General features: G+C 34.7%; 1 protein-coding gene across 4 annotated transcripts in view; it reads right to left on the minus strand.

The window, feature by feature from the left end:
• Positions 1-18,614, minus strand: part of LOC118193893 (clotting factor B-like) — a 55,174-nt gene extending 36,560 nt beyond the window's left edge. For 3 of the 4 annotated variants that reach the window (XM_085819769.1, XM_085819768.1, XM_085819767.1), the window contains exon 1: positions 18,404-18,614. The gene's annotated coding sequence lies outside the window, so the exon portion shown is untranslated. Of the gene's footprint in view, positions 1-18,399 lie in introns of all 4 variants that reach the window. The other variant, XM_085819770.1, reaches the window with a different exon arrangement.
• Between the last annotated feature and the right edge of the window lie 341 nt (positions 18,615-18,955).

The following is an 18,955-nucleotide window of genomic DNA, read 5'->3' on the forward strand; positions in this document are numbered from 1 at the left end:
TAGTGATACCAGATTATTACTTCCTGTTCATATAGAATTGCTTTATTTTATTAGTTCATCACTGAACGCAATATTAGCGATACCAGATTATTATTTCCTGTTAATATTAAATTGTCTTATTTTATTACCGTATTTGATATTATATTTAATATTCATTTTAGTTGTGCAGACGGTAGACATATATATATATTGCTCTATGTTATTATTCTTATTTTAATCACAATTAATGTGGTAGAGAGAATGAACTTCATATAATTTAAATATTTCATTTTTGAGGTATACGTACTTAACAAAGTGCATTTAATTTCGTGATTCCTGACTGCATTAATTAATTAAAGTAATTGAATTGAGCTATTTTGAGGAAATATAAAGAAAACAGTGTTCGTTAATTTTAAACATAGAAACAATGTCTTACTTAGGAAGAACTCGTAAGGAAGATTTGCAAAATCTCGCGGCTGAACTGGGAGTTCATGTGACTGCAGATTTGAAAATAGTCGATTTAAAACAGAAAATTGTTGAAAGTAGAGATTATGATGAAGTATTCGTCAAAGGAGTCTTAGACACAATAATAGAAGAACGGAAAGTGAGGGAGGAAAGGGAAGAACGGAAAGAGAGGGAGGAAAGAGAAGAACGGAAAGAGAGGGAGGAAAGGGAAAGAGAAGAACGGAAAGAGAGGGAGGAAAGGGAAAGAGAAGAACGGAAAGAGAGGGAGGAAAGGGAAAGAGAAGAACGTAGGAGACAGGAAGAAGCGGAAGAGCGGAGAAGGAAAGAACAGTATGAATTAGAGAGATTAAGACTTGAAGCAGAGACAAAGTCTCAAAATACCGGACAGATCCGGCCGAAAACGGAGCTGCGTCACCTTATGCAGAAATTCGATGACAAGAAAGGAGATATCAGTCTATATTTGCTATTGTTTGAAAGGCAAGCAGAATGGGCTAAAATTGATAAAGAAGAATTTGTATCTCATTTACTAGGACTACTTCCTTACGAAGTAACCCAGTTAATAGCTAGAGAACCCTCCGATAAAGCTAAAGACTATGAACACGTAAAGAATTTATTGTTAAGACGGTTTAAACTAAGCCCGGAAAAGTTTAGGCAGAAACTTATGAAACATCAAAAGAGTACCGAATCCACATGGGTGGATTTCAATTATGAAATAGAAAATTATTGCAAGGAATGGGTGACTGGTCTAGGAGTTAAGACTTTTGATCAGTTGCTAGATTTGATGGTGATTGACCAACTTAAGCGTCGAGTTCCTCCTGAAATTCGAGATCATTTTCTTGATGAGTGGGTAGAGATGATTTCATCTAAAAAATTAGCTGAAAAACTTGATGCCTATGAAAACGTTTGTGGAAACTTTAAAAAAAAGCCTGTAGTGGATAGGCAGAAAGAAAGATACAATGCACTAACTCAAGGTAAATTGAGTTCAGATAATAAAAATAAAACTGAAAACAAAATGTCATCAGGATTTAATACGCAAAGCTTGTTTCATAGACCTAGAAGTCCACGTCCAGATGATAAATATGAAAAACGAAAGACGCCACAATGCTATCAGTGTGGGTCCTATCAACATTTAAGGCCCCAATGTCCAAAACTTAAGAATAGTACTGAATCTCCTGCTAATCTTAACAGAATTAGTGCAAAACCAGAGGATAAATTTCTATTACCTTATACTAGTATGGGTTACGTAAATGGTCATAAAATTCCTATATTAAGGGATTCAGGTGCTAGTATTGATATAGTTTGTCGCAAATACATCACGCCGGAAATGCTGACAGGTGAAAATGTGTGGGTGCAACAGCCATTAGACTTGAATCCAACCTGTTTACCATTGGCTGAGATCGAACTAAATTGCGATCTTGGGCGAGTAATAACTAAGGCTGCCATTATTAGAAATGAACTCGACAAAGGAAGGTATTTATTAGGCAATCGAACTTTTGCACTGTTGAATAAACAAAGAAAGGAGCCTGATAGTTGTCCTCACCAGGTTAATGCTGTCTCTACTAGAGCTCAAAGGAAAAGAGAAATAGCTGAAGAGAAGCTCTTGGAACCGATGAAGGAAGAAAATAAAGCATCCAGATATGTTTTTGAAGAAGAAGATAATTTACCGGAACTAAATACGGAAGATGAAGCTCTCATGAAACTGGTAAAAATTGACTCAGAAGAAATTGCACAACTTCAGCTTGCTGATAAGGAACTGTCTAAAATCATCCAAGAAGTTAAAGAAGGTACATGCAAAAATGAGAACTATAGTCTGACAGGAAAAGAACTTTTAGTTAAAAAAACGACGGATAAAATGGGCTTTGAAAGACAGCTTGTCGTTATACCTGAAAAACTCAAGCCGTCAATTATAAAGATGTGCCACGAAGGAACTTCTGGTCATTTGGGTGTCAAAAAGACCAAAGACAGACTTGCTAGATATTTTTACTGGACGAGGTGTTACAAAGAAACTGAAGATTTTGTAAGAACCTGTGATGCTTGTCAGCGCGCTGGAAAAGGAAATGACAAAAAGAAGGCTCCAATGACATTAGTACCAGTAATTTCCGAAATATTCACTAAAATAAATGTCGATGCCGTTGGTCCGCTACCTATTTCAAAGACTGGAAAAAAATATATTATTACAGCTCTGTGTATGTCGTCTAAATATCCAGATGCTGTAGCGGTGACAGACATTTCTTCGCCATCTGTGATTGATGCTTTCTTACAGATTTTCAGTCGTATGGGTTTCCCAAAAGTGTTCCAAACAGATCAGGGGACCTCTTTCGTCAGTGCTTTGACAGAGGAATTTTTGGAGCGTTTCGGCATTAAACATGTAAAAAGCTCTGTGTATCATCCGCAGAGTAATCCCGTTGAGCGATTCCATAGAACGCTAAAAAGGGTGTTAAGAGTCGTATGTATAGGAGCGACTTCGGATTGGGAGAATTATCTACCATCAGTTCTTTTTGCTCTCAGAACAGTCACACACGAAAGCACTGGTTTTACACCAGCAGAATTAGTTCATGGCAAAAACCTACGAACGCCAGTCACTTTACTTTATGAGCAGTGGCTAGAACCGATTGAAGAAAGTAATAATGTTGTCAGTTACGTTTTCAAACTTATTAATCGAATGAAGAAATGCCAGGAACTTGCCGTGGAAAACATGAAAGAAGCTCAACAACGGAGGAAAACATGGTACGATCGAAACGCAGTGAAAAGAGAATTTGCTAGAGGAGATTTAGTTCTTGTTTTATCAACGAATCGTCAAAATAAACTAGAAGTACAGTGGAAAGGACCTGGAAAAATAGAGCAGAAAATTTCAGAAACCAATTATATTGTAAGTTTCGAGGAACAAAATGAGCCAAATCAAGTATATCACATTAACATGCTTAAACCATATTACAAAAGACCAGAAATGATTAATATGATAACTGAAGTGGAAGGAGACTTAGAAATGGACATTCCTCGTTTACCTTCCAATCCAAGTATATTAAATTTCTCGGACATCATAGAAGAGAATGAACTCGAGAAAAGGTTGAAATCCGAGCAAATAGAAGATTTACGAAAGATTTTATGGAAATATTCTGGTTGTTTTTCAAATAATCCTGGACTAACAAACTTAGTTTGTCACGATATTGAGCTATTAAATAACGAACCAATACAAATAAAGCCATACAGACTGTCACCCCGACAGACTGAAATTCTCAAAAGGGAAATACAGAAAATGCTCGATCTTAAAATTATAGAGCCGGGAGAATCGGACTATACATCTCCCATGATTTTGATAGAATCTTCATCAAAGGATCCTCGGCCTTGTATTGATTATCGTAAACTCAATGCTGTTACTAAAACTGAATACTATCCTTTGCCTAATATTGAAGAACGTATCGAAACTGTAGCAAAAGCAAAATATATTACCCTATTAGATTTATCTAGAGGCTACTGGCAAATTCCGTTAACAGAAAGAGCCCAAAGATATGCAACATTTGTAACTAGTTTTGGAAGTTTCAGGCCTCTACGTTTACCCTTTGGATTAAAAAATGCCCCATATTTTTTTAGCAAAGTTATGACTAAAGTCCTGGCTGCATGCGAAGGTTTCGCTGTACCATACCTGGATGACATTGCCATTTACTCAAAAAACTGGGAAGAGCACCTTAAAAACTTAACTTCTGTTCTAGAGAGAATACAGAAAGCAAATTTACGACTAAAACCATCAAAATGTAAATTTGCACAAGATCAAGTGAGATACCTAGGCCATGTTGTGGGACAAGGACAACGAACCCCGGATGAAGTAAAGATCCTGGCTGTAAAGGAGTATCCTACACCTAAAACCAAAACAGAAGTACGTGCTTTCTTAGGACTGGTAGGGTATTATCGCCAGTACATACCGAGATTTTCGGAAATTGCTTCACCCCTCACGGACGCTTTGAAGGGGGTAACAAAAAAAGGAAATATACAATGGTCTGAAATATGTGACAGAGCTTTTAAAAATTTAAAAGAGTTGCTATGCAAGAAACCAATTCTGTATGCTCCCGATTTTGATAAAAGGTTTATTATACAAACCGATGCCTCAGACAATGGCATGGGTATAGTACTATGCCAATTAGATGATGAACAACGTGAACATCCTATCTTGTATATAAGCAAAAAATTTACTAAGTTTGAAAAGAATTATTGTACTACTGAAAAGGAGTGCGCTGCTATCATCTACGCTATCAAGAAACTGCATTTTTATCTGGATGGTCAGCAAGAATTCTTGATTCAAACTGATCATAATCCTTTGGTCTGGCTACAATCCAACGCCAAATGTAACTCTAGATTGATGCGCTGGGCACTCTCATTACAACCTTATAATTTTAAGGTCATTCATCGCAAAGGATCTTTGCACAAGAACGTAGATGTTCTGAGTAGAATTAAGTAATGTAACTCTTAGTGTATGTAACCACGTTTAGAATTAATTTTATTGTTTAATGTATGCTCAACTAATGTATTTGAACGTTCTCCATTTCTTTCTTTTTAAATGTAGTGTAAAAGTATTGTTTAAAACTTAAAATTTTTTGGCCTGAAATTTAGAAATTTATAAGAGAAATAACCTTTGCTCTTTAAGCAAATGAGCAAGCCGAGCTTATTAAACTGTCAAATTTTACAGAACTTTTCCCTTCGGAAAAAGTCTCTCCGTTGGGGGAGAGGTTGTAACAGCTTTAAATAGTATTAAAATCTTGTAGTTTAAATAATTTAAATAGATGAACATTAAGTTATTTGTGAATGGCAATATTCGAAACCAGACTCGAGTGCCACGTGCGACTCTCGCACGAAGAATGTAATTTATTTTTAAATGTTAGAATATGTTTTCTCTTTCTTGTTTGTATGTCGCCATTTTTTTGAGTGTTAAATAAAAGTTATTGCTGTGTTCCATCATTGGAATTGCTTCATTTCGTCAAAGAAGTATCACATCGCTTACGTGCCAGGCATTTGTAATCAGAATATAAGGTTAATATTTAAATTAGCAGTTATTTGTAATTTAAGCGTTTATTATAACTTCTAATTTTACAACTTTGCCTGAGCAGAATGCAAGATTGTATTTATAATGAGGTTTTCGGATTGTAAGACAGAGTTTTAAGAGAATTAGAGACAGAAGTAAGTTGTAAGACAGAGAAACTTATACTAGTTTTCAGTGGACTTATCCACTCCGTTTGGGCCAAAAGGTCAAATCAAAAGAGAATTATACAATCAGTAAAAATGTTTTCAGCATTAGAAACATTATCAAAGGGACAAAATTTAATATCTAACAGCTTCAAAGAATTTGCTCATCTTTTCAAGAGTTTACCTTGAAATCATAGACAGCAGTTGACATTGTTATAATCTTATAAATGACTGATATGTTCGGATTCCTTCGATACACAAATGAATTATGCGTGTTGGGTATACTTTTTAAATGCATAAACAGTTCTTTACAGAAAAGAATAACAGTTTTGCTGATAATCTATTTTTTCCCTCCTTCCAACATTCCTTCGGGATGTAACGGTAACATACTTGGCGCGTATTTGAGAGTTCCAGCTTCGAGTGTAGGCGAGGGCACTGTACATTTTTCACATCTCCTGCTTCAAAAATCCTAATGAGGCTACAATCTTTCTGAATCTTCTTTCATCTTACAATAGTAATTAGTAACATTAGTATATATTCTTAATGGAATTAACGAATTCAGATATGATTGAACTGAACTGTGTTCCTGAATTATCTTTAAAAGATCAGATCTGGTTTTAGCGACAAGAATCATTCAAATACCATGGTTTCTAAAGCTAGATATTCTGATGAAACAATTGGAGCATTTAAACATTCAACAGCTAAGTTATAAATTGCCTAAAAGAAGTATTTTACTGAACTTAAATAATTTTCCGATTGCAAATGATAAGTTATCTCGTTAAATTTTTCACTTTTCCATTTTAGTTTTGAGATTAAAATAACTTTCGCTTCTTTCATTTGTAGTATGAAAAAAAGCACTTAACCATAAAATTCGCACTTAAACCATAAAATTCAGTTCAAGAGCTATAGCGCAAAACAATTTTAAATTGAGCATATCTTTAGAATTTCCAATAAACAGTCTCACCCGTTGGAGATAAAAATGTTTTTTCTGTACGACGCTGCTACTACTCGCTTTGAAATCATTGAGTTTTTTAATCAAAAATTCGTTAAAGTTTTACAAAATATGAAATCGATAATAAAATAAATTCTAAATTTCAAATTTGGGCTTTCCAAATTCACAGTAGGATTACGTCATTCAAAATTTGATAGCTCTAGGTACCGTTGTTTTATCACAGTGCGAGAAACATACATACATTTATGAAGAATCTTCATTATTTAATGTCTTCAAATATAATACAGGGCGATAATATTTGGTGGCAACAGTTTGAAAAGTGAAAGGGACATTCAGAGTGATTTGACGCAAAATTGCAAAACGAAAACAATAGTGTCTCAGGGACAAAGCCTCTTTGGACTAATAAAAATAAATAAATAAATTATATCTTTTATCAACTGAGTCTTGTCAATGTGACGTATTTTTTTTTCCTTTTAGAACATACAGACTCCCCGTGCACCACATATGTACAACACGGGGCTTACAGAAGTAAGTTAACTAGAACATTAAAGGTTACATGTATAAATAAACATTAAAGGTTACATGTATAAATAAACATTAAAAATTACATGCATAAATAAAGCGAACAAAAGCAGAGAACAGCAGTCTGGACTTCACGAAAACAGATAAGTTCACTGGCCAAGTCACTCCGAACATTTTCAAATCGTTCTGTAAGCATAATCTAGTGCCATCAAATGTAGGGCAAGAGAAAATCAAATGTTCCACATCCTGAGGAACTCTTTTTGAACATTCACATAAATTGTTTGATCGTAGATTAAAACGAAACAGATAACTTGCAAATTTACCGTGACCAGATAAAAACTGAGACACTTTAAAATTTAACGAGAGGAAAGACTCGGAATTCAGTCTATGGTAAATAGAAGGAAGGAACTTTTTGGTGACTTCAGCATTACAAGATGAAATGTATTCCTCATTCCACATAGCTAAAAGCTTTTTATAATGAAAGGACTTCCAATAACTCTTTGGAATGCTAATGTTGATATCAATGGGTTAATTTAAGGCATCTTTAGCTAAGAAATTAGCTCTTTCATTTCCGTAGAAACCATGATGAGCACGCACATAAGCAAAGCAGATATCAATACCTCTAATTCTAAGTGAACTAACAGTTACTAGGGTTTCGATAACTAATTTATCGCAGCTGGTAATACTGTTCAAAAGTTGACGAGAAGAAAGAGAATCAGAACAAATAAGGTACTTTGAGGATGTTGTCCCATGGTCCTGGATCCATTTGACGGCAAGATGAATGTACAGTTTTTCAAGCAGAACTTCTGTGCATTTATTAGAACAAATAAGGTACTTTGAGGATGTTGTCCCATGGTCCTGGATCCATTTGACGGCAAGATAAATGCACAGAAGTTCTGCTTGAAAAACTGTACATTCATTCTGTATACGGTGTCTAAGAAAACAAATCTCGGAATGGCCTTCAAAAAGAACAAATGCAAGGCCAACCTTGTTGTTCATCTTGCTGCCATCTGTAAAGAAAACCATATGAAAACTTATTTCTGCAGTCTCTTTATAATCGCAGAAATTTATGGGTTCTAAAGAAGCGGGATGAGGAAGATCAATGAAGGGGACAATTCCATTAATACAGTCTTCCGAAGCATGAGTTGCCAATGACTCAAAAATATTATTCTTATATGCAATTTCAAAATCACTAGGCGGAACTCCTGCAAGAACAAAAGTAGCCTCATAGCTTAAGGTTCTATAACCACTAATAATACGAAGAAGAATTCTCCGTTGAATCTTTCTTAAATTTCTTTTGTTAACCTTCTTGGCAAGAACATGTCCCCAAGCACGACAGCCGTATGAAATGAAAGGTACAATACACTGCTTATACATGAGTTTCTTAACATCGTAGCTTACTCCAAAAGTATTTTTGGCGATTCGGTGAAAGCCATTAATAATTTTTTCACATTTAGAAGAAAGGAATTCAATGTGCTTTTTCCATGTTAATTTTTGGTCAAGAATGACACCAAGATATTTAACATTTTCTACAAATTCCAACGGAGAATTATCGAGCATCAAAGAAGCAATATTTTGTTCATCAAACGTACTGGGAACAAGCATAGCTTTACTTTTTGAAGGATTGAAAGTGAGTTTATGAGAAATCGCCCAACTGGAGGCAAAATCTAGAACTTCTTGTGCTCTCAAAAGAATGTTATTCAAAATCCTTCCTTGGAAAATTAATGGTAAGTCGTCTGCAAACGCAATTTTTAAACAACTGTCGAGATGACTTAAAAGATCATTTATAATTATGTTCCAAAGAGTAGGTCCGGATACAGAGCCTTGAGGATAGCCTTTTTCTAGAGAATAAACCTTAGCTTCGTTCCCAAGCTGAAGCTCAGCAGTCCTCTCGTTCAAGAAGCTTTTAAGAAGGTTATAGATATTATGTGGTATATCAGCATCTTTTAAAATTTTTAAGATAGATGGCCACCAAGCATTATCAAAAGCTCCTTTGAAATCCAGGAAAATAAGAAGTGTAGTATACTTCATTTTCTTTGCACACTGCAAGATATTACAAAGGCGAATAATGGCGTCTTCAGCGGACTTCCGAGGAGTAAATCCGAACTGAGAATCATTATAAAAGCATTTTTGTCTCAAATACCAATTTATTCTGTTAATGAAGAGAGTTTCAACACATTTTCCCAAAGTAGGCAAAAGACTAATGCATCTAATATTATCAAGGGGTTCTTGTATTTAACGTTTTAGGAATCAAAACAACCCGAGCTCTCTTCCATTGTGCTGGAAAAACTGCTAATTGTAAACAAAGGTTGAAAAGTCTGTGTAAAAATGTGCAATCCGCCGCATGAAAGTGCTGTACCATTTCATTAGAAAGAGAGTCAAGCCCAGGTGATTTGTTCTTGAGATTTTTAATAACACTGTTAACTTCTGAAGTAGAGAACGGACAGTCCATAAAAGAAATATAAGGTCCATCAGACTCAGTGCGCATAGTTCTATGAGAATTTCTATCATCACGCGCATTATCTCTTGGGAAATTCTTTGTGATTATAGCAACAATTGTATCACTCAAACTCGAAGTAACACTGCCATCCGGGAGTTTAATTCCCGAAATCTCAATCCTTTTCGCAAAATTGGTCTTAACCCCATACTTATATATAGATTTCCAGACATTGTGAACAGTAATAGTTGAGAGAAAATTTCTCCACGATTCAAGCTTAGCATTAGCTAATTTAGCCTTGTACTTATGCCGCAATTCGAAATATTTAATTTTATAAATATTTTTAAGAAGACAGTTTCTTTCTCTCTGGAATCTACGCCTAGCAGCAGTTACATGCTTTCTATAACAATCAATTTCCTTAGACCACCAAGGGACCCCATTCTTCTTACTTTTCTTCATCGGAATTGAAAGTAAAGCACAATTAAAACCAACGGTAGAAAGTCTCTTTACAACATTTTCTAATGCAATACAATCAGAGCAACTGTTAAGAAGGATATTCAAGTTACACAATTCTCTCTTACAAAGTTCAGTAAATAAAAACCAGTTCGCACTTTTTAAATTAAAAGTACACAAATTAGAAGATATAATCGGACGGCATAAAACAAGTTCAAAGATAATCATTTTATGGTCAGAAAGAGAATCTTCCTCAGAGATATCCCAACCTTGAACGTATGGCAGCAGTCCTAAGCTACAAAGCGTAAGGTCAATATAACTCGAGCCTTGCGTGGAACAGAAAGTAGGTCCGCGATTTTCATTAAGTAGAAACAAATGATTCGCACTAATAAAATCACTAAGTTTCGTTCCTCTAGCATCAGTAATAGGACTATGCCAAATCGCTGATTTGCTATTCGAATCCATACCACATAAAAAATTGCATGGTTTCTTCATCGTTAAAATTTGTGAAATTTTTAATAGTTCTATGTCAATATTAGTTTGGGGCTCGAAATAAACGGAACAAATAGTCAAGTCAGATCCATTGATTTTTATATCTAAAACAACAGTATTATAAACTGTATGATTTAAGTCCAAAAAAGGAGAAAGATTTTGGTTGCGAACAATAACAGCAGACTTGACAACTTCTGCTTCGGAATCATAGTAAACTTTATATTTTATTGGAAAGCCAGGAAGAACACCTTTATAAAAGTGCGGCTCCTGAATCAGTGCGACATCAGTGTCATTTGCCTCCATATATAAAATAAGTTGCTGAGTAGCAAGTTTTGATTTGTGCAAATTTATTTGTACAAAAGAAATAGACAAATTGTTGGACTTACCCATAATAAATTTTTGAAGCTGAAAGATTCATCATAAATGTATGGCTGGAACAAGTTCCAGAAAATGGCTTATGATTTACATCAACTTTCTTAGTTGCATTTTTCATCTTTTTATTAAATCTTATGCAATTAATACACACTTGCATTTCTTTTTTATCACATTCTGAACTCTTATGCTCACCAGAGCAGCAATAACAAGCCAAGGGATTTCTGCAATCAAGACTTCTGTGGTAGCTTAAACATTTAAAACAACAAAATCTTCAGCTTTACACATATTCCACATCACTTTAATACGCCCAAAATTTAAAATACGCTTGCGCACAGAAGGATGCACCTCAATAACCACGCTTCTCTCACGTTGAAACTTTTTTAAAGTAAAGCGAACTTTAACGTCTTTCCAAGTCTCTTCACTCACGGTAATTTCAGGATTTTGTTCTTCAATAATTTTTAACAGTTCATCATTACTAATGCTGTTTGGCACATTTTTAAGTAAAACTGTAGGATATTTTCGTCTTGGAATAGAGGGATTCAAAATAGATGAGTCTTCCTGCAAAGCAGTAAACAGTTTTTCTTTATCATATCCCGAAGCACATTTCACCATTACTTTATTGTTATGAACTGTTCGAATATTGCTAATTCCAATTTTATGTTTCCGAGGGTTGATTTCAGCTTTAAGGAGCTTTTTAACTTCATCAGATGTACAGTTTTGGACACTCACAAAAACACAACAATCTGAATCAGTCTGATTTGTCCCAACAGATGGCGCCACAGCAATAGCATACGATTTCGTTTGCATGACTGAATTCATGAAGCTTTCTTTACAAGCTTCACGAAAATTTACAGATTTAACATGCTCAACATACCTAGTAATCAAACTTTTAATCTCACCCAAAGCCTTCTTCGCATCATCACGAATCTGATTCATATTGCATTTCGATCGTATTAAACTTTCTTTTTCACTTCTTTCCGTTATTTTGTTGAATTTATTGCGAGCACTATGAGTTTGTGGCTGTCCATTTAAATTATCATTCCGGATGAGAAGGAAGAAATTATTATAAATCGTACTGATACTCAGCAAATTAAATAACTATAAGTAGCTCAAGGAGAACTCGGATAGATCATTCTTTCTTAGCGCGCAAAAAATATCGCAAATTTTCAATATCACTATCACAGTAAATTCTAAAACGCAATTAAACTAATCAGCTTTTAACAGAGTTTCAGAACTGATTAACTCGTCTTGGTTTTCGCAAGCGTATTCATATGGTGTTGCACGGGCTTCTGGAAATTTTGAGAAAAATATGTCGTAGGACCTTAAAAATGCGTTTTTCTTAATCTTCCAGAGAGTGGCCCAGGTGGTGATAAATTGTCGAATGTTCCCTAACCCGTCAAGAGCATGTTTACCTAAATCTCAAGTTCTACTTAAGCTTTCTCACAGTTTAAACGTTGCTGGACCGAGAACTGAAAGATCTAGAATTTCGTATAAGAAGTAACATGAATGTACAAGACATGTGAAATTACATATCCAATTCATTTACATACAAAATAAACTTATCACTACAGAAGCAACAAATAAATAAATAACAAACAAAACAATGTCCATTATTACCACAACACATAAAAACAATAATGGAATAAATGAGTTTAATATTTATAGAAATTTCTAATAATATATTTACCTTTAAAATTAAATATGTCACATTTCTCAAGAGCATTTTCCTTAAAAAATGAGATCAACCTTCTATTTTCTGTTAAATATGATAAACATATCAAACATACGAATTTTGCTTAAAAGGAAGGATGTTATTAGGGAAGACTTTCCAAAAGCTCAAAGCTCCTCGAAGTGAAAATGGTTAGTATTTACATTACTAGCCATTACGTACTAGTTACTATTGACATATGGAGAAATCCACGAAAACATCCATGCAGCCAATGCATTCGCTGGTATTCAAATCATCTATTATGGTAATCCTTCATTTAGTTAAAGTTGCTTATAGTAAGGCTTTATTTACCTTTTCTCTTTCTTCTAGTATTAAATTCCGAGCACAAAATTTTAAATTGATTTCCTTAAAGAGACTATTAGTTTCCGCCCATTCCAATAATACATCATTTGATGTCTTATATAAATTTGAGGCTTTTATTAATGAGCTGAAAATGATACAAAATGTATAATGCTAATACTTTTGTCTCAATTTAAATATTAATCGTATTATTAAATCGCCAATAATTAATGAAATTCTGTATTTTGCTTGGTTACTTGATCAAGCAAATCCATTTTCTCGATTGGTGTTGTCTAGTTACTCGCTTGCTAATCAGGCCAATTACACACCCAATAGCTTGAACAGATAATTCCCTCAATGTACAATTTGAAATTTATTTCTTAAATTCCGAGGTTCTTGATACAAGCTGGACCAGCCGCATATTAATAAGGAGAATCTGTCGTTTCACACGTGCATAATGCATTCTCTTCAGAGCTTAATGTGACAATGAAAGACAGAGTTTGAATAACCGGTAAGCAATATAAACAGGTACTTTGGGAATCAAGGAAAGTAAGCGTCATGAAAGGGTGCTTAGGGACAGGAAGCATCACAAATTTTTCCCAATGCCGGTTTTATTATCGAATGTGTGGTGCAGCTAAACCGAGACGGAGAGAAAAGAAATGAGGAAAAACAGAAGTAAATGTACGTGAGGGCACCAAAATCTTTTCAAATGATTAGAGCCTCTAAAAGTCTTAATCAGGCTCTGGTGAAAGGGGTTCGGTGCTCCTAGATTGGTTGCTTCTCGAAGAGTCGCCGAAATTGCTTATTTCTCATAATAAACTTCTAATAAATTAATTAATTTATTTCTTACAATAAACTCGCAAATATTCCTATCCCCATCCGCCATTTTTCGATCACTTTCGCTTTTTTCATTCGCCATTTTTCTATCATTGTCCTCTTCCCTTCTCCTTTCCAACTCATTTTCTTTTTTTACTTCGTCTATTCTCGGCTTGTCTCTACTTCATACCACACAGCTAGCTGGTTCAGAATAGAACTTCAAGAAAGAGACCTTGAAACAGTGATATATTTCAAAATTGAAAGTTAACAATCACAATTTATTTTTTAAATGCATGTCTAAAATGTCACAAAATATTTGATGCCGTTCCTAGCCATTCACATACGGTAAGTACCTCACATTTAAATTTCAGCTCTGCTCATGGAGATATAATATTATAGAAGCAAAACAGGAATTACTTCTGTAGGACTTGTGGTTTGTCAGAGGAAGGGTAACAGAAGAATTTTAAGAAACGCATTTCTTGAATAAAGAGCAAAAATATAGAAAAATCATACTGTGACTAAAAACATTAATTAACCAGTAATATATACAGAGATTTATATCAGTGCTTCATAATAAAGTCAGTATTAATTGTTTACATGAAGTAAATCGTCCTAGCAAGAGTGCATGTAAGGTGGTATAAAAAAGAGGTTTCGAGACTAGCTTCTGTTTCCGCCGTATCGTGCACCCAAGTTTCGTCACCGGCAATGATCTTTGACGTGAAGGACGGGTCAACCAAGAGCACGCTGATGGAGTTCTTGGCAGACTTCGACACTGTGTTCCTTCTGCGCCCGGGTCAGCAGCCTGGGAGCGAACTTAGCAGCAACACGGCGCATGCTCAAATCCCAGTTAAAGATTGCCTGCACTGTTCCGTATGAGATACAACGGCAAAAATGTTGTGGATTGTTCTCCGACGATCCTCATGCACACGTTACCGAATGGTTTCAGCATTTTCAGATGACGAGCTCATTGAAGGTCGTCCTGATCTCTTGTCGCCTCTCAGTGATGTTGTTCCAATCTTAAAGCGCACGTGCGACTCAAGCTCTTCGAAAGATTCATTGTAGCATCGCCGTACGCTTACTGAATGGTGTCAAGCATTTCTGTCGAGGGATTTGTTCAGTAGAATTTCCCTTTCGCTCACTGTTCTAACTTGCTGCCCATGATGAAATCGCACATGGTCAAAATAGCACCAGTTGAACTGCGGAAAAAAAAAAAAAAAAAAAAAAAAAGACAGTTCTCTTGTTCTACTGGGCCGATTGCATAATTTAACTTGCGATTTTCATGTTCCGAAACGCGACTTACGATATGCATTAGATTTATATATAACATTGTTCTAACACAGGTATTTTGACACAAAATCGGACTTTTTCTGAAATGACGTACCAGTTTTTTCCATATTTCCATTCTACGACTCAATGTATGCCAAACTGTCAAGTTTTGTAAAAATCGCACGAGTAGCTTTTAAAAAATTATCTCTCAAAATTTTAGCTCCTCGATGTTAATTGAACTTGGTAAAAACTTATTTGATTCTTGTTTTCACATTTCGAAATTTAGGTTCATTCCAAATAAAATTCGCCCATTTTTTTATGATTTATTTTTAAAATTAGTATTTTAAAATTATTTTCAATAATTTTTCGAAACAATATTTGAATTATAATCTATAAAATTTTTAACATCATCTTAAAGTAGATGTATTTCTAACCATACCTGCAAAAAAAGAGTGTTTCTTATTCAAAATTTCCGCCGATATACGTGACTTTAGATATTGGCGCGTTTTGAAATTTGGCGTATTTGTTGAAAGTGACATCAAATGTGGTTTAGGCACTTTATTAAAATTATTTGAAAGTAGGAACGATGTACTTTTTTTCCTCTCATGCGCAACGTAAAAAGGGAAAGGAAAATATGTTGCCTTATATTAAGAAGTTAGCAAAGTGAATTATTCTTGCCTCAAACTGAAAAACGCGTCTAGATAAATTTTTGAATTTCTCCGTAAATTTCTTACCAAATTTTACAAAATTTAATATTTAGGCATAATTTGAGTCGTAGAATCGAAATATGGAAAACACCTGGCATGCCATTTTAGAAAAAGACCGATTTTGTGTCAAAATACCTATATTAGAACAATGCTGTATATAAATCTAATATATATCCTAAGTCGCGCTTTCGAGACTTGAAAAATGCAATTTGAATTTCGTCGATCGTTCCAGCAGAACGGGAGATATAGAACTATCTCCCTTTTCTTTTTCCCGGTGTACACAGGACGATGTCTCTTGGCATACTGAGTTCGGAAATTCGGTGCTGCTTGTAAACGTGCTTGTAGCCTCGCGCTGCTATCTATTTTTGATACCACTTCGTAATGTAATCGATCTGTTTTTTAGTCAAACTAAATGAGGAAAACCTATTCATAAAATACACTTTTTCAGATAACGCATGACAACTAATTGCGAAAGTTTAAGGCATATTCAACAAAAGTGTCTAATACACTTACACGTCTATATTATTTAAAAGAATGCGTGAAAATTGGAGTTGACTTTTCGCAACGCTTGCAAAAAGGTATTTAACCTTTTCTAGCAATCATACATTGTGAGGGGGATATAAAGTTAACTCTATATAACACAGATTTCACAGTTCCCTCTTATTTCATCCAATACTTTGAGAACTTTTTATCAGAAACAATTAATTTTTGTTCATTTTTTTTTATGAAAAACAAAAACAAAATTTCATGGCTCAGAAAAACAAAAATTTTTTTTGTTGATATATGGGGAGGGGAAGATGTATTTTGAAGGAAGAATGTTACTATTTTGAAAATCACTCGTGGTTAAGCTATTTGGTGGTAATATTGGCGTTTACTGTATTAATGAAGAAGTATTTTTATGAACACATCCGTGGATAGCACATACACATTTTGCTTATTTTAAAATTTCAAGGCCGTTTAAAAGAAGCAAATAGAGCAATATCAGATAAACACAGAAATTTATTCCTGTTAATCCCAGCTATAGCGAACCTAATTTGTAACAAACCCCCGGATATAACGAATGAACGTTTGGTACCATCCAACTTCTTATATGCTTAGAATTGCTTTACACGGCTGTAGCGAACTTCATAACGTATAAAAATTGGATGTAACAAACTTTGCAGAAGTCCTGAACTGATATTTCGTTTCTTTGTGCGTTTCAAAGTTTTTCCCAGATATTCGGATACTTCCAACTAATCCTAGAATTACTAACCTAAAAACTCTAAAATTATTAATCTAAAACTTATTCTAGGTTAATAACTAAAATTATTAACCCGAAATTACTAACCTAAAACCCCTAAAGTTACTAACACTATTAAATTACTAACCTACAAAAATTACTAACCCTCATTCATTCTGGGCCCACCAGCGGCCGAGCGGTAAAGTCGCTGAACACTGGTAGTTCGGTCCGAGGTTCGAATCCCGCGAACGGGCTGGCTGCATGGGCGTTTTCGTGGTTTTCCCCATGTGTAACGTGTATACGAGCCAGTTTCCCTTAGAAAGTCCTCCACGAAAGGCATTCCTCCCCTTAGGCAGATAGCCCTCGTGTGCTTTGCCATAATTAAATACACCACACCATCATTCATTCTGTTTAAGCTATTAAAATGATGAAAATTATGTTTAGGTTACTGACCTTTTACTTTCTCACTCACCTTTCTCTGCGTTCTGGAAAAAAAAAAAAAGAAAAAAAAAGAAAAAAGAAAGAAAGCTATGCGTAGGAGCTGTAGCGCTCAGTTCTTGGAAAATTTGGACACGCAAATAAACATACTTTAGAAAATCCTATTATCTCATACACTGAGCTAATGAACAATTGATCCATTGAGATAAAGCGTTTCAATCGGTTCTTTATTTGCACTGCGATTCTTTTACTGAGCTCGGTTTAAGACTGATGCTTATCCACAATTGTTAAATGTGTATTTTGATGAAAATGTGTAATTGGAGGGACGGTTCTAAACCATGACTTTTTTCTTAAGTAATTCCTGGACAAAATTATTAACGTATGATGAAATTTAAAAACAAACAGAAATTCTGATTTAAATGTAATAAAAATTGGAATCAAAATTAAATATATTCTTAAAAAAGTTATAAATATCCTTAGAGAGATATGATAATGCTACTCGCTCTTTCCGTGTAATTAGTCAATCAATTTTCACACTATTTTGTTATATGATTGATTGTTTTGTTATCAGATGGAACGGTAAACGCTTACAATTGGGTGCCCCTTGTTTTTTGGCGATTCTTTTTTTGATGCCAAGATCGGCACCAGGAAGGTACAATTTCTTGATGGTCGCTACACAAAACCAAAATAAGAGGTCAAAGAATTGCACAGACTCTGTGTCCATGTACACATTGATCTGTTTTCACTTAAAAAAACATCCTAGAATTGCGCAAACTAGGCTTTGCGCACTGCCTTAAATTTGTCCAGGTACACATCAATCTATTTTCATTTAAATAAAATCAGGAAGCTAAAACAGAGTTAAAACTATCATGGTTAACCAGAAGTGAGGTTTCATTGCCAAAATTAAAAAAAAAAATTGTCGCTAATCGAAGGGACACCCAATTCTACACTAGGAGCCGATGGAACATAGCGAACCATCAGGTATAGTGAACCAAACGATCAATCCCTTGAAGTTCATTATCGCGGAATTCGACTGTATATAAAATCATACCCACACTAGAATCGTAAAAACAATAACAAATCGGTGACACTTACTTACTTTTGGCCGTTTCTCAATATATTATCAGAAACTTCAAGCACTCAGTTTGACTTGACAACTGCCTTTAACTTTACAAAGTTACGTCTTTAATTCGTTAGGTCACGGTCACGTCAAAGGTTTGTGCGTCACCTGCACGTTAAGGGTTTACGTCGTCACCTTCACGTTAAGGGTTTACGCCGTCCCGTTCACAACTACGTTTTTTACATTTCAAGGGCTGGTAGCTAAAAGAATCATTCTTACTAGCGAAGAGCTTTTATAAGACAGCGGATATTTTGCGTAATATTCATTTCGCAATCTATAATTCTTTAAAACATCTGAGTTCTTCGAATAAAGTTTCAGAATAACTTCTAGGCTTGTGCGAAGTTTGCAAAACCACTGATGAGCCTACACAAAAAAGGGAATAAACAATGACGAGATTTCAAAATTCTTGATTTTAATCAAAGTCTTTTAATGACATTTTTATCCCCCTTTTTTTCTTTTTCAAAAATAGTAATACAACATCAAGCGAAAGCTATACTGCTTTTCCTTTAATAAAATAAAGATTTTACAATT

Source organism: Stegodyphus dumicola, chromosome 7 (assembly GCF_044657685.1).
Source record: "Stegodyphus dumicola isolate Sdum_Otavi_A_Nest chromosome 7, ASM4465768v1".
Taxonomy (NCBI): Eukaryota; Metazoa; Arthropoda; class Arachnida; order Araneae; family Eresidae; genus Stegodyphus; species Stegodyphus dumicola.